The 11268-nt window shown below is 43.0% G+C and overlaps 1 pseudogene; it reads right to left on the reverse strand.

Moving 5' to 3' along the window:
- Window positions 1-631: 631 nt before the first annotated feature.
- On the reverse strand, window positions 632-3755 carry LOC148121051 (large ribosomal subunit protein mL42 pseudogene; annotated as a pseudogene).
- Window positions 3756-11268: the final 7513 nt, after the last annotated feature.

The raw sequence follows: 11268 nt of genomic DNA on the forward strand, positions 1-11268 counted from the left end.
AGGTAGGATGAGTAGCCTGTAAGGACACAGGAGAGCCTTGGTGGTACAGTGCTCCTCTCACACTGTAAGGACACAGGAGAGCCTTGGTGGTGATGCTGTGCTCCTCTGACACTGTAAGACATAGGAGATCCTTGGTGGTGTGGTGCTCCTCTGACACTGTAAGACATAGGAGAGCCTTGGTGGTGCTATGATCCTCTGACACTGACTGTGCTGGTGTGGAGAGATTGATCCCATGTTAGACAGAGAAAGTGAAAAATCATCAGGTGCCCCTGTGCTCGCACTCACAGAAGCAGACAAAGGTTCCCACTGTAAAGCTCCCACCGGGTCCCAAAGGATGGGACTACAGGTAGTTTTCAGGAATCTGAGAGATGACCCCTGCTAACAGCCAGCCTAAGCATAGGGCTTCCAGTCCTCAAGCAACCCAGTTCTGCTAATACCCATGAGATTGGGAAACTTGCTTCTAACGACTGTGGTCAGCATCTTCTTTCCAGGGAAGATGATTTTGGGCTTTGAACCCATGCAACCTACATTTGGAAATAGTGAGATCATAAATGTGTCTATTTTTCTTTGATTCAATATTTTCATTTTTTTCTGGCATAACATCTCAATTAATATACCAGCTTGCATTTTCTCAGCTGGCAACATTTCCCTGACGCTCACGGCATCTCGAGCAGTACCTTTCTCTTGTAGGATTCGGTTTCTTACGGCGTTTGTGACGGGCCAGTGATGCTCGGTAGTGGTGAACACCTGGCTGACCTGTTCTATCATGGGACCTTGCTCAAGCTGGTCGCTCTTTTTCTCCAAATTCGGTTTTCCATGTTTGTTTGTGTAGTCCTTCATTGTTATTCCAAGGTTCAGGTTGAGGGATAGGTTTTGTGTGTTTGTACGGGATGTCCACAGAAGGGTAGTGGCACACTGCTGTCCTTTGACAGATGTCAAAGCAAGCCCTACTTGGCAGCTGTAGTCATCTGGAAGAGAAGAAAGTGTAGATTTATGACAAACACTAGGTAAAGCTTCCTTCGGGATTGAAAATAGATGCATCCAGATAGTTCTGCTTGATAACACCTGTTTTACGCACACACTGCTGCCATTGTGTATCAAGATTCTGATCAAGTGATAGGAAAAAAGATACTGTGAAGAGGGAACCAACTCTCAAATCTGCTTCTAGGCACCCGAATTTTCATTCCTGGAGCTGCGAGTTCAACGAGGTGCAGCTTCCAGTGCTTGCACTGGGGGTGTGCCACAGGGAGAGAGCAGCCGCATTCAGGCCCTCCTGCTCCACAGAGCCTGGGGACACCGCAGCCTCATCCTCAGGCCTGTCACCCTGCCTTGGGTGTATAGTTTTAAAGATACAGTGTAAACTGTTTAATGAGCGCGCGCGCGCGCACACACACACACACACACACACACACACACACACAAAATAAAGGTACTAATGCTCAAGGATGGGGTGAAGCTCAGAGTGTCCAGCCAAATGCTGTTGTGGGGCCTCATTATGATCATGATTCCCATCCTGTTTGCCTTCACCCGCACCACAGGGCAGTGATGGAGCTTTGTTGATGAGCAGAGGAGAAATAAAGAGAGGGTGTGGGGTCCATGTGAAGCTGGGGCCTGTGTGCAGCTGGGGCCCGTGTGCAGCTGGGGCCCGTGTGAAGAAGCTTCTGAGCAGTCTAATGCTCTAAGTGATTGCTACGTCATCCACATTTGCGGTTCAGCACTTTCAGGACTCAGAATATTCTACCGTGGTCACAGCAACCTCCCAAGGACAAGCTTTGAGTATGCTCTGGGTTAAGCATCAAAATTATTTTCAAAGTTTACTGTATTCCTGAATGAAAATGTCTATGCATCCCATGCACCATGAACCAGCACCATGCATGGTGAAGACCTGATTCCACCTTTAAAAGAATCTGTATACTAATAACCACAACTAGGGAAACCTCCTGAAAGGACAGCAGCTGATGTGGGCAAGCCTGTCTTTACCTTTATGAGAATACAGGGGCTGGAAGACAAGGCTCTACCTCGACTCACTATCCGAACATGATGGCAAGATGGTGATATAGCATCTCATGTAGGGTGAGCTTCATTCCAAGGCTTAGGTTTCAAGAAGACCTCTTGTGATGAAGATACGCAATTGGATTATTGGAGGTGTGAGGACGTGTGGTCCTGACATGGGAGCCCTGAGTCAGCTGTAGTTCTAGAGCACTAGAAACAGGGCTGGCCCAACCTAAGGCACTCTGTAGTGTGAGTTCCCACAGACAGGGGGGGCGTCAGAAGGAGGAAGCATGGCAAAGCCATCTTCGTCACATTAAGGTTCATGACATGTTGGAAGGATAATGCTTTTGGCAATCAGTGATGGGAGGCAGAGGCAGGAGACTCACACACACATACATGCACATGATGTGCTCATAAATCCATCACATACGTATTTGTTTATTTTTGCCTATCTATTTGGCAGCTTAAAACTAAATATGTACCTTGCAGTGTGGCTCCTTTGGATAAGGCCAGTGGAAAGGCTGAGAGGAACTATACCAGAGGAAATAAGGATGAAAACATGACAAAAAGGAAATGGAATTCTGGGCTAAGACATTGAAATGTCATAGTGCATATGCTAACCACTAGGTACAAAGTCAGCTGTGCATCCATTATACATACAGATGTGTACTAGATCATTTAGGGAGGAAGTTTCTCCCTCTGTCTCTCCTCTTTGCCGTCCTCCTTCCGTGTATTTCTTTCTCCACATACTTCATCCCTCTCTCCATGTTTCTCTTTCTCTTCTACATTTGTTTTCCTTTTCACTGTACTGTGTTTTCAGGGACCTAATGTTCAGGAGATGTTTTGCTCTACCTCTCTTTCCTACTTAAAAGAGTCTTTTTTTAAAAAAAAAAGATTCATTTATTTATTTATTATATATACAACATTCTGCCTCCATGTATGCCTGCATTCCAGAAGAGGGTACCAGATCTCATTACAGACGGTTGTGAACCACCATGTGGGTGCTGGGAGTTGAACTCAGGACCTCTGGAAGAGCAGCCAGTGCTCTTAATCACTGAGTCAACTCTCCAGACCTTAAAAGAATTTTAATAGGGATCATTGAGGTTAGTTAGGTGAAAACCCTTGCTGCCAAGACTAACTCACACACAAGAGGAGGGACCAGACTCTGCAAATTGTCTTCCGACTGCCCCATGTGTACAATAGCATCACAGGCTTGCATACACAAGTACATAAGCAAAATAAAAGCCTCAGATCAAGCTGTTGGCACACAAGCCCTCCAGTGCAACAGTAAGTAAGAGTGTCAAGCTCAGTAGTAGAGCACAAGCCTTTCTTAATCCGTAAGTGGGAAAAAAGAGAATAAAAGTCAAATATCATGGAGTTCAGGTTGGCTGTCGGTAATAGTGTAAAGAATAATGAAGATCTCTCTTCATGTTATTAGGAAGGCATGGAGTCAGAGGAATTTGTGCAGACCTGGGTAATAGGAATGGGTTCCTTTAAGGACTGCTTCATGCATCCCCAAGAGATTGCAAAAATTATAAATTGCTAAAAGTTAGCAGTAGGACCAATAAAATTGGAGAGAAAGTCCTGCCCACAGGAACCTATAAAAAAGTCCAACCTAGAGCAACCTGATCAGCTCCCACCTTGCTGTCCTTCCTAAGCCCTTGATGGGAGCTGTTTGTCTGCTGTGACAAAGCTGGCAGTTTCTGTTCCTTTTCTCCCCGTGGCTGGCGGTTCAGTTCCGTCAATCCATACCTGTTGTTCATGCTGTCTGCTGCCCCAGATCTATAATGGTTATTCTGTGTCTGGAACCCTTCAGCTTACTCTCTTGTCAGGGCATCAGGAGCTGTATCTGTTACTTTGTGTCCAGGACAATCAGAATCTCTACTTTCACTCTTGGGCCGTTCTTCCACTGATCTGTTAGTTCAGGCAGGGGCTCCCAGTATTATCGTCAGCTGTTGTGAGGCTCTGCTTTTCCATTCCTGCCTCTGATCTCTAGATGTCACTCTGTCAGGGACCCTTCTGTCTCTAGCTGTCACTCTACTTTCCTGACTGCACAGGTGTTCTTTCCAGGATGTACAATTATTTGTCCAGTGAGCTGGGTAGTACCCTTAGATGACACCCCTTACCCAAGGCCCCGTTAGCAGAGTTATCACTCGGCTTTGGTTGTTCCTAGGAAGCTATTTAGATTCTACTTTCATTTTTGTAATTGTTCAAAATCTCCTATTTTTTAAGCGTTAGAATTAAGTTCCTGTCTTATGGAAATGTGACCAAATTCAACAAAATACTCAAGACAGGAAGCTGACTTCCTCCTACCTGAGCCTTAGATCCAGACACAGCACCCTTATAAAGGATGCAGGACACATCAAAGAATGTTTGGGCCAGCTGGGTGGTGGTGGCACATGCCTTTAATTCCAGCACTCAGGAGGCAGAAGCAGGCAGATCTCCGAGTTCAAGGCTACCCTGGTCTACAGAGCGAGTTCCAGGCTCCAAAGCTACACAGAGAAAATTTGTCTAAAAATACAAATATAAATGAATAAATAAGTAAATAAAATGTCAAAACCAGCAAATCACAATGGAAAAAAATCCACATACAGAAATCTTCTTTCATGCATAAACCTACTTGAAATATTTGAATAAAGTTACCTTCAAACTATGTGTACATAAACAAAATTAAACCGGGTGGTGGTGGTGCACACCTTTAAGACCAGCACTCGGGATGCAGAGGCAGGGGATCTCTGACTCCAACAGCTACAGAGAAACTCTGTCTCGAAAAACAAAAAACAAAAAACAAAACAAAAAAAAATTTGTTTTGATTCTAAACTTGGGTTTTATTTCCAAGATACCTTATTGATGCATATGCAATGATTTTAAAATCAAGAATCATAATTTTTTTACCGCTGAGTAAAACTCTAATGTGTATATGTTCCACACCTTTTTTAACCATTCTTCTATTGAGGGGCACCTAGGCTGTTTCCAGGTTCTGGCTATTACAAATAGTGCTGCTATGAACATAGTTGAACAAACACTTTTGTAGTATGTTCGGGAATCTCTAGGGTATATTCCCAAGAGAGGAATTGCTGGGTCCTGAGGGAGGTTGACTCCCAGTTTCCTGAGAAACCGCCACACTGATTTCCACAGTGGCTGCACAAGTTTGCATTCCCACCAACAATGGATGAGTGTTCCCCTCATTCCACATCCTCTCCAGCATAGGCTATCATTGGTGTTTTTGAGTTTAGCTATTCTGACAGATGTAAGATGGTATCTCAAAGTGGTTTTGATTTGCATTTCCCTGATCGCTAAGGAGGTTGAGCATGACCTTAAGTGTCTTCTGGCCATTCGAAGTTCATCTGTTGTGAATTCTCTGTTCAGATCAGTACCCCCATTTTTTAATTGGGTTAATTAGAGTTTTGATGTCTAGTTTCTTGAGTTCTTTGTATATTCTGGAGATCAGACCTTTGTCTGATGAGGGGTTGGTGAAGATCTTCTCCCAGTCAGAAGGCAGCCTTTTTGTCTTACTCACAGTGTCCTTTGCTTTACAGAAGCTTCTCAGTTTCAGCAGGTCCCATTTATTCATTGTTTCTCTTATTGTCTGTGCTACTGGGGTCCTACTTAGGAAGTGGCCTCCTGTGCCTATATCTTGTAGACTACTTCCCACTTTCTCTTCTATCAGGTTCAAAGTGGACAGATTGATGTTGATGTCTTTAATCCATTTGGACTTGAGTTTTGTGCATGGTGATAGATATGGATCTATTTTCATTCTTCTACAGGTTGACATCCAGTTATGCCAGCACCATTTGTTAAAGACGCTTTCCTTCTTCCATTGTATACCTTTAGCTCCCTTGTCAAAAATTAGGTGTTCATAGGTTTGAGGGTTAGTATCTCGGTCTTCTATTCGATTCCATAGGTCGACTTCTCTGTTCTTATGCCAATACCAGGCTGTTTTCAATACTGTAGCTCTACACATTAGAGTTTTACTCAGCGGTAAAAAATAATGACATCTTGAATTTTGCATGCAAATGTATGGACATAGAAAACGCTTTACTGAGTGAGGTAAGCCAGACCCAAAAAGAGGAACACGGTATGTATTCACTCATAAGTGGATTCTAACCATAATTAAAGGTCTTTGAGCCTATTATTCGTGATCCTAGAGAAGCTAAATAAGAAGACGAACCTGATGAAGATTATTTAGCTATCTGCCAGGAGGTAGGAAATAGTCAAGAGTCCCAGGTAACCTTGGGTGCATGGGGGTGGGGGGTGGGAGGGTTGTTGGAAGGGGAGAGGGTTAGAGAGAAGGGAGTAGGGGAGGAATGGAGAAAGCTCGGTTGACCGGGATGGGGGGAAGGGAGGAAGGATGAATATGGGATCAGGGAAGAATATATTTCAACTAAGGGAGTCCTTTTAGGGTTTACAGGAAACTTGATTATATATGGGATCCCAGGTCCAAGGAGAGATCCCCAGATTGTTCTCTGGACAGAGGAGAAGGTGCCTGAACCAGCCTTGGCCCATAACCATATTGATGAATATTTTGCTTATCACCATAGATCCTTCATCTGGCGTTGGATGGCGATACAGACGGAGACCCACATTGGAGCACCAGACTGAGACCCCCAAGATCCAAATGAGGAGCAGAAGGACGAAGAAAATGACGAAGGACTGCGAGGGATGCTATCACCCACTGATACAAGGGGTCGGATCTAATGAGAGTCTACCAAGGCCAGTTGGACTGCGACTGAACGAGCACGTGATCCAACCAGATTCTCTGAATGTGGCCAGATTCTCTGAATGTGGCTGGCCTGGAGTCTTTCTGAGAAGCCATTGACAATGACACTGGGACTAGTTTCCTCTGCATATACTGGATTTTTGGGATCCAGTCTGTTTGGATACTCACCTTCCTGGACCTGGAGGGAGGGGGGAGGAGCTTGAACTTCCCACAGGTCAGGAAACCCTGACTGCCCTTAGGGACAAAGAGGGAGGAGGAGAGGGAGGGGGGGAGTGGGAGGGTGTTGGGAAGAGGGGCATAAATGGAAACTTTTATAATTTAATAAAATTACTTTCAAAAAAAAATCAAGAATCATAATCTGAATGAAACCCACAATTCTGGTCCCAAGTGTTAGCTCACAAATGTGAAGCTGTAGATAGAACCAGCATCCTGTAGACCCTATTTAACTGCTTCCAGGAGTCCCAAGGTTCCTAGAGTATGGAGCAGTGCTAGAAAGGTTGGGACAAGAACAGCTTCCTGAGTTACCACCTCCCTTCCTGTTTAGTACCTTCACTAATCTGCTAGACTCAGAGGCTCCCTTAGGGACCCTTGCCACCTAAACTCAGAGGCCACACTCTAAGCTCAGAACCCTCCCCTCTTTACAGTATTGCTTTGTTCTGTGGACTGATGCTGTTTGATCCCAGCTTCCTCTGCAGAGAATGGCCAAAATTGCTGTTATGTCCAGATCACTGGGTACCCCCCAAACCACCACAGAGTCCAAACTCATACGCAAAAGTAAAAGAGTCTTTACTCAAGGTCGAGCTTGGACCCTCTTGTGTGTCCTGTAGCCGTAAGGTCAGAGATCTCTGAGGCCAGTTGGGCTAGTTTTGTTTGTTTGTTTGTTTGTTTTTGTTTTTTTTAAAATCATAGCAGAGGTTAGGGTGAGGGGATTTCTAAGGTTCAGGGCCTCTGATTAGCCGACTTTTGTCTAGAGTCTTGGCAAAAGGGGGATGGGTGTGTGCTGGGCTAAGAGACAGCTGGTGAACCTATCTACAAAGGTTGGAATGTTATTCCTTTGAAATGTTAAGTATTTTCTCCTTGGGTGGTGACTGGTCCCTTTCGGAGTGGTACCTGGGTGATCTCAGTTTGTGTTCTTTCCTGGAACCAGGTATTGCCTTAAGATAAACTGCAACTGGCAGGCTGGAGAGATGGCTCAGTGGTTAAGAGCACCGACTGCTCTTCCAGAGGACCCGAGTTCAATTCCCAGCACCCACATGACAGCTTACAATTGTCTGTAATTCCTGTTCCAAGGGCTCCAACACCTCACACAGACATACACGCAAACACCAATGTGTATAGAATACAAATATATTTGTATAGAATACAAATAAGTAAATTATTTAAAAAACAAAAAACAAAAAAAGATAAACTGCAACTTAGGCCACCTCATTGACTGACTTCTATTGAGCCTGTTATGGCAGCCATAAAGCCAAGCTTCCCTTGGCCCACATTTCCCCTTCACAAGTACCAATGACAGGATCCAATCATGGGTGGATATTTTGTACAAATATACAAATATATTTGTATAGAATACAAATAAGTAAATTATTTAAAAAACAAAAAAAAAAGATAAACTGCAACTTAGGCCACCTCATTGACTGACTTCTATTGAGCCTGTTATGGCAGCCATAAAGCCAAGCTTCCCTTGGCCCACATTTCCCCGCCCACATTTCCCCTTCACAAGTACCAATGACAGGATCCAATCATGGGTGCTGCCTGCCTAGGGGCTCAAAGGGGTGGTATTGGGACCTAAGAGCCATTAGCTGACAGATTTTGTTTTATTTTATTTTATTTTTAGGGAAGCATTTGTCTTTATTGCCATTCTTAAGGCCCTATAATTCTGATGTTTGAGTACAACCAGATTATAATGCTGAATTATTTATATAAAGATAATAATTTCTTAAAAGTCTTATAATATCTCTTTGATTCTGCATAAAGAAGGTCAAGGTTTTATTGAAGAACTTTTTTAGTTAATAAATCCATTAATTGACAACTCTGAGTCTATTTTCCTGGTATATCAGTGGGCATTTTAGCCATTTCATGGGTAAAAACAAAACAAGTTTGTATTAAGTTGTCAAGGCTGTCTCCTGGGAAGGCAAAGAAAAAATGACAAGGGAAAGGTCACAGGGCAAACAGGGAATAGGAGGGAACCTAGGGGCGAGCATTGCCCTTGACAAGTGAGGCACCACAGTCATATACTAATGGAAGGGCCACAAGTTCCTTTGGCTAGAGATAAGGAGGGTGACTACCTTTTTAGCAAGTAAGAACTTTCTCAAAACAAAACAAAACAAAAAAACAAACAACCAAAGAAAAAAAAAACCTCTCTTTCTCCAAGGCTCTGAGGGAGTGAGAACTTTGTTTAAAAGCCTGACCTTGGGAAAAAAATACCTAAAAAAAAATTCATGCTACTTTTAGTAAAACATAAAACACTTAAACACTTATATGACTCAGTTTATCCAAATAGCTTAACTTTAACAAAGTTAGCAAAGACAAGGAGCTAGATGTACATCCTTACACGAATAGACCTTGAGTGTGGAGAGTCATTCTCTAAGCCATTGGCTTTTACCTTTCCCTTTCAATATGGGTTCCTCTTGTGGTGATCCCCTCTCCCACACCCCCAAGTACAGAATTTTTCCCATTGCTATTTCACAACTGCAGTTTTGCCATTGCTATGAATCTCAATGCAAACATCTGTCAAGCAAGCGATCCTAGGCGACCACTGTCAAAAGGTTCTCAACCCACAAAGGATCGAGACTCAGGGGCTGCTCCAGAACATTTGCCAGAATGCTTAGGTCATTGTCTTGCTGCACCACAAGAAATGAACATCCCAGTTTCTGATTAGTATTCGACTCTAATTTTTAATCTTTTATTTTAAGTCCAAATATTAACAATATAGAACATTTTATAAATTTAAAATGTCCCACCGCCTTGCGAATTTAAATAGTTTAAAAACTATTCCTTAAAAAATAACCACTTTTTAAAAAAATTCTGTAAAACTTTAGAATTCCTCTTAAAAAGTTTAAAGTCTTCCTGTAATATCAAAAATAAAATACTATTTTTAATTTTAAGAGGGAGAAATCATGGCATAACTGTAACAATCTGTCCTGTCCCTTTAAGAGACAAGCCCTGCCCACTTCCTCCCCCTTCCCTGAGGCAGGCAGATCTTCCTTCCTGCTTGCAGCCTGAGTCTCTTCCTTTTCCATCCCCCCTACCAAGAGACAGCTTTTGTCTCGCTCCATTCTCCCCAATCCCCCTTCTCTCTCTCTCTCTCTCTCTTTCTCTCTCTCTCTCTCTTTCTCTCTCTTCTCCTCCTCCTCCTTCTTCTTCCCTTTTATCTTTCCCTTTCATTGCCCACTAAATAAATATCCAACTTCACTCTGCATGGTGTGCCTATTAGTCTGCGTCATGGCTCCGTGCCCTAGACCAACTGCCTTTGGAGACCTGTGGCGTGGTCTCCTGTGCCAATCCTGTCTGGGACTGGCTGCACTCAGGACCACCTGTCTGCTGCCTGCCCCCACTAGGGGACCTGCAGCATGGTCTCATGGCCTGCTGCCTGCTGTGGCCACTAGGGAACCTGAAGCATTTTTATTTTACCATTACAATAACCACAATCTGTACGAAGGTAAAACCAAACTCCTATAGTGCAAACAATTCAGTTCAATATCTGGGATTCATTCATAATCTTTTTGGCTTTTTTTTTTTTGAGAGGTTTGGATTGGGCCTCACCCTCAGCAGCATGTACAAAGCCTACCTTTTAGATCTCAGCCTGCTCCATTTCACTGTGGCTGGTGCTTCCGGTATCACCTGTTACAGGCATCTATCTCTGAAACTGTTAGGGTTCCAAAGAAAAAGTTGGACTCTTTTTGGAACCCTAGCCCTGCCATACGTTTGCAAACCTCAACTGTTCCCTATGGTCCCTTCATGTCTTTAAAACTATTATCACCTGAGTGAATCTTAAATTGCAAAGTTTAGCTGCCAAAGCAAGGTACATTCCTGTGCACAGAAGCATTGAGGTACAGCTTTAATATCTTATTAAACAAGCATTGGTTTAAAACCCTATCTTTTACAAACCTTGTTTTCAGGGCAGGACATAACTATCATACAGAAATCCACTCTAATCCAACATATCTTACAGGCCTGTTGTTGCCTCTTTAGTAGGCCCACTCAACATGGTCATCTTAATAAAGATGGTGGTGAAATCATATGAGAGCCTCTTCTCAGACCCTAGTAAAGATGACTGCCAGACATGTGACCACCAAATATCATTAAATTACATAATGTCATAACTCTAGCAAAACGGCAAACAGTCTTGTGGTTGACAAAAAAAATGATATTAATCCAAAATTTATTCTTTCAATTGATAACTTTGAATTCTAAGTTGTTAATTTCCAGTGTTACTAGTTTGAATTTTTTAAACTAGTTTTGATTTTAGCATATTTTTAACCATATCCAACAAAATAAACTCTGGAATCTCAAGGTACAGAATGTTCATATAAACCAAGTCTAAATTTTTGGCT

The sequence above is a fragment of the Myodes glareolus genome, chromosome 9 (genome assembly GCF_982192425.1).
Source record: "Myodes glareolus chromosome 9, mMyoGla1.1, whole genome shotgun sequence".
Classification (NCBI taxonomy): Eukaryota; Metazoa; Chordata; class Mammalia; order Rodentia; family Cricetidae; genus Myodes; species Myodes glareolus.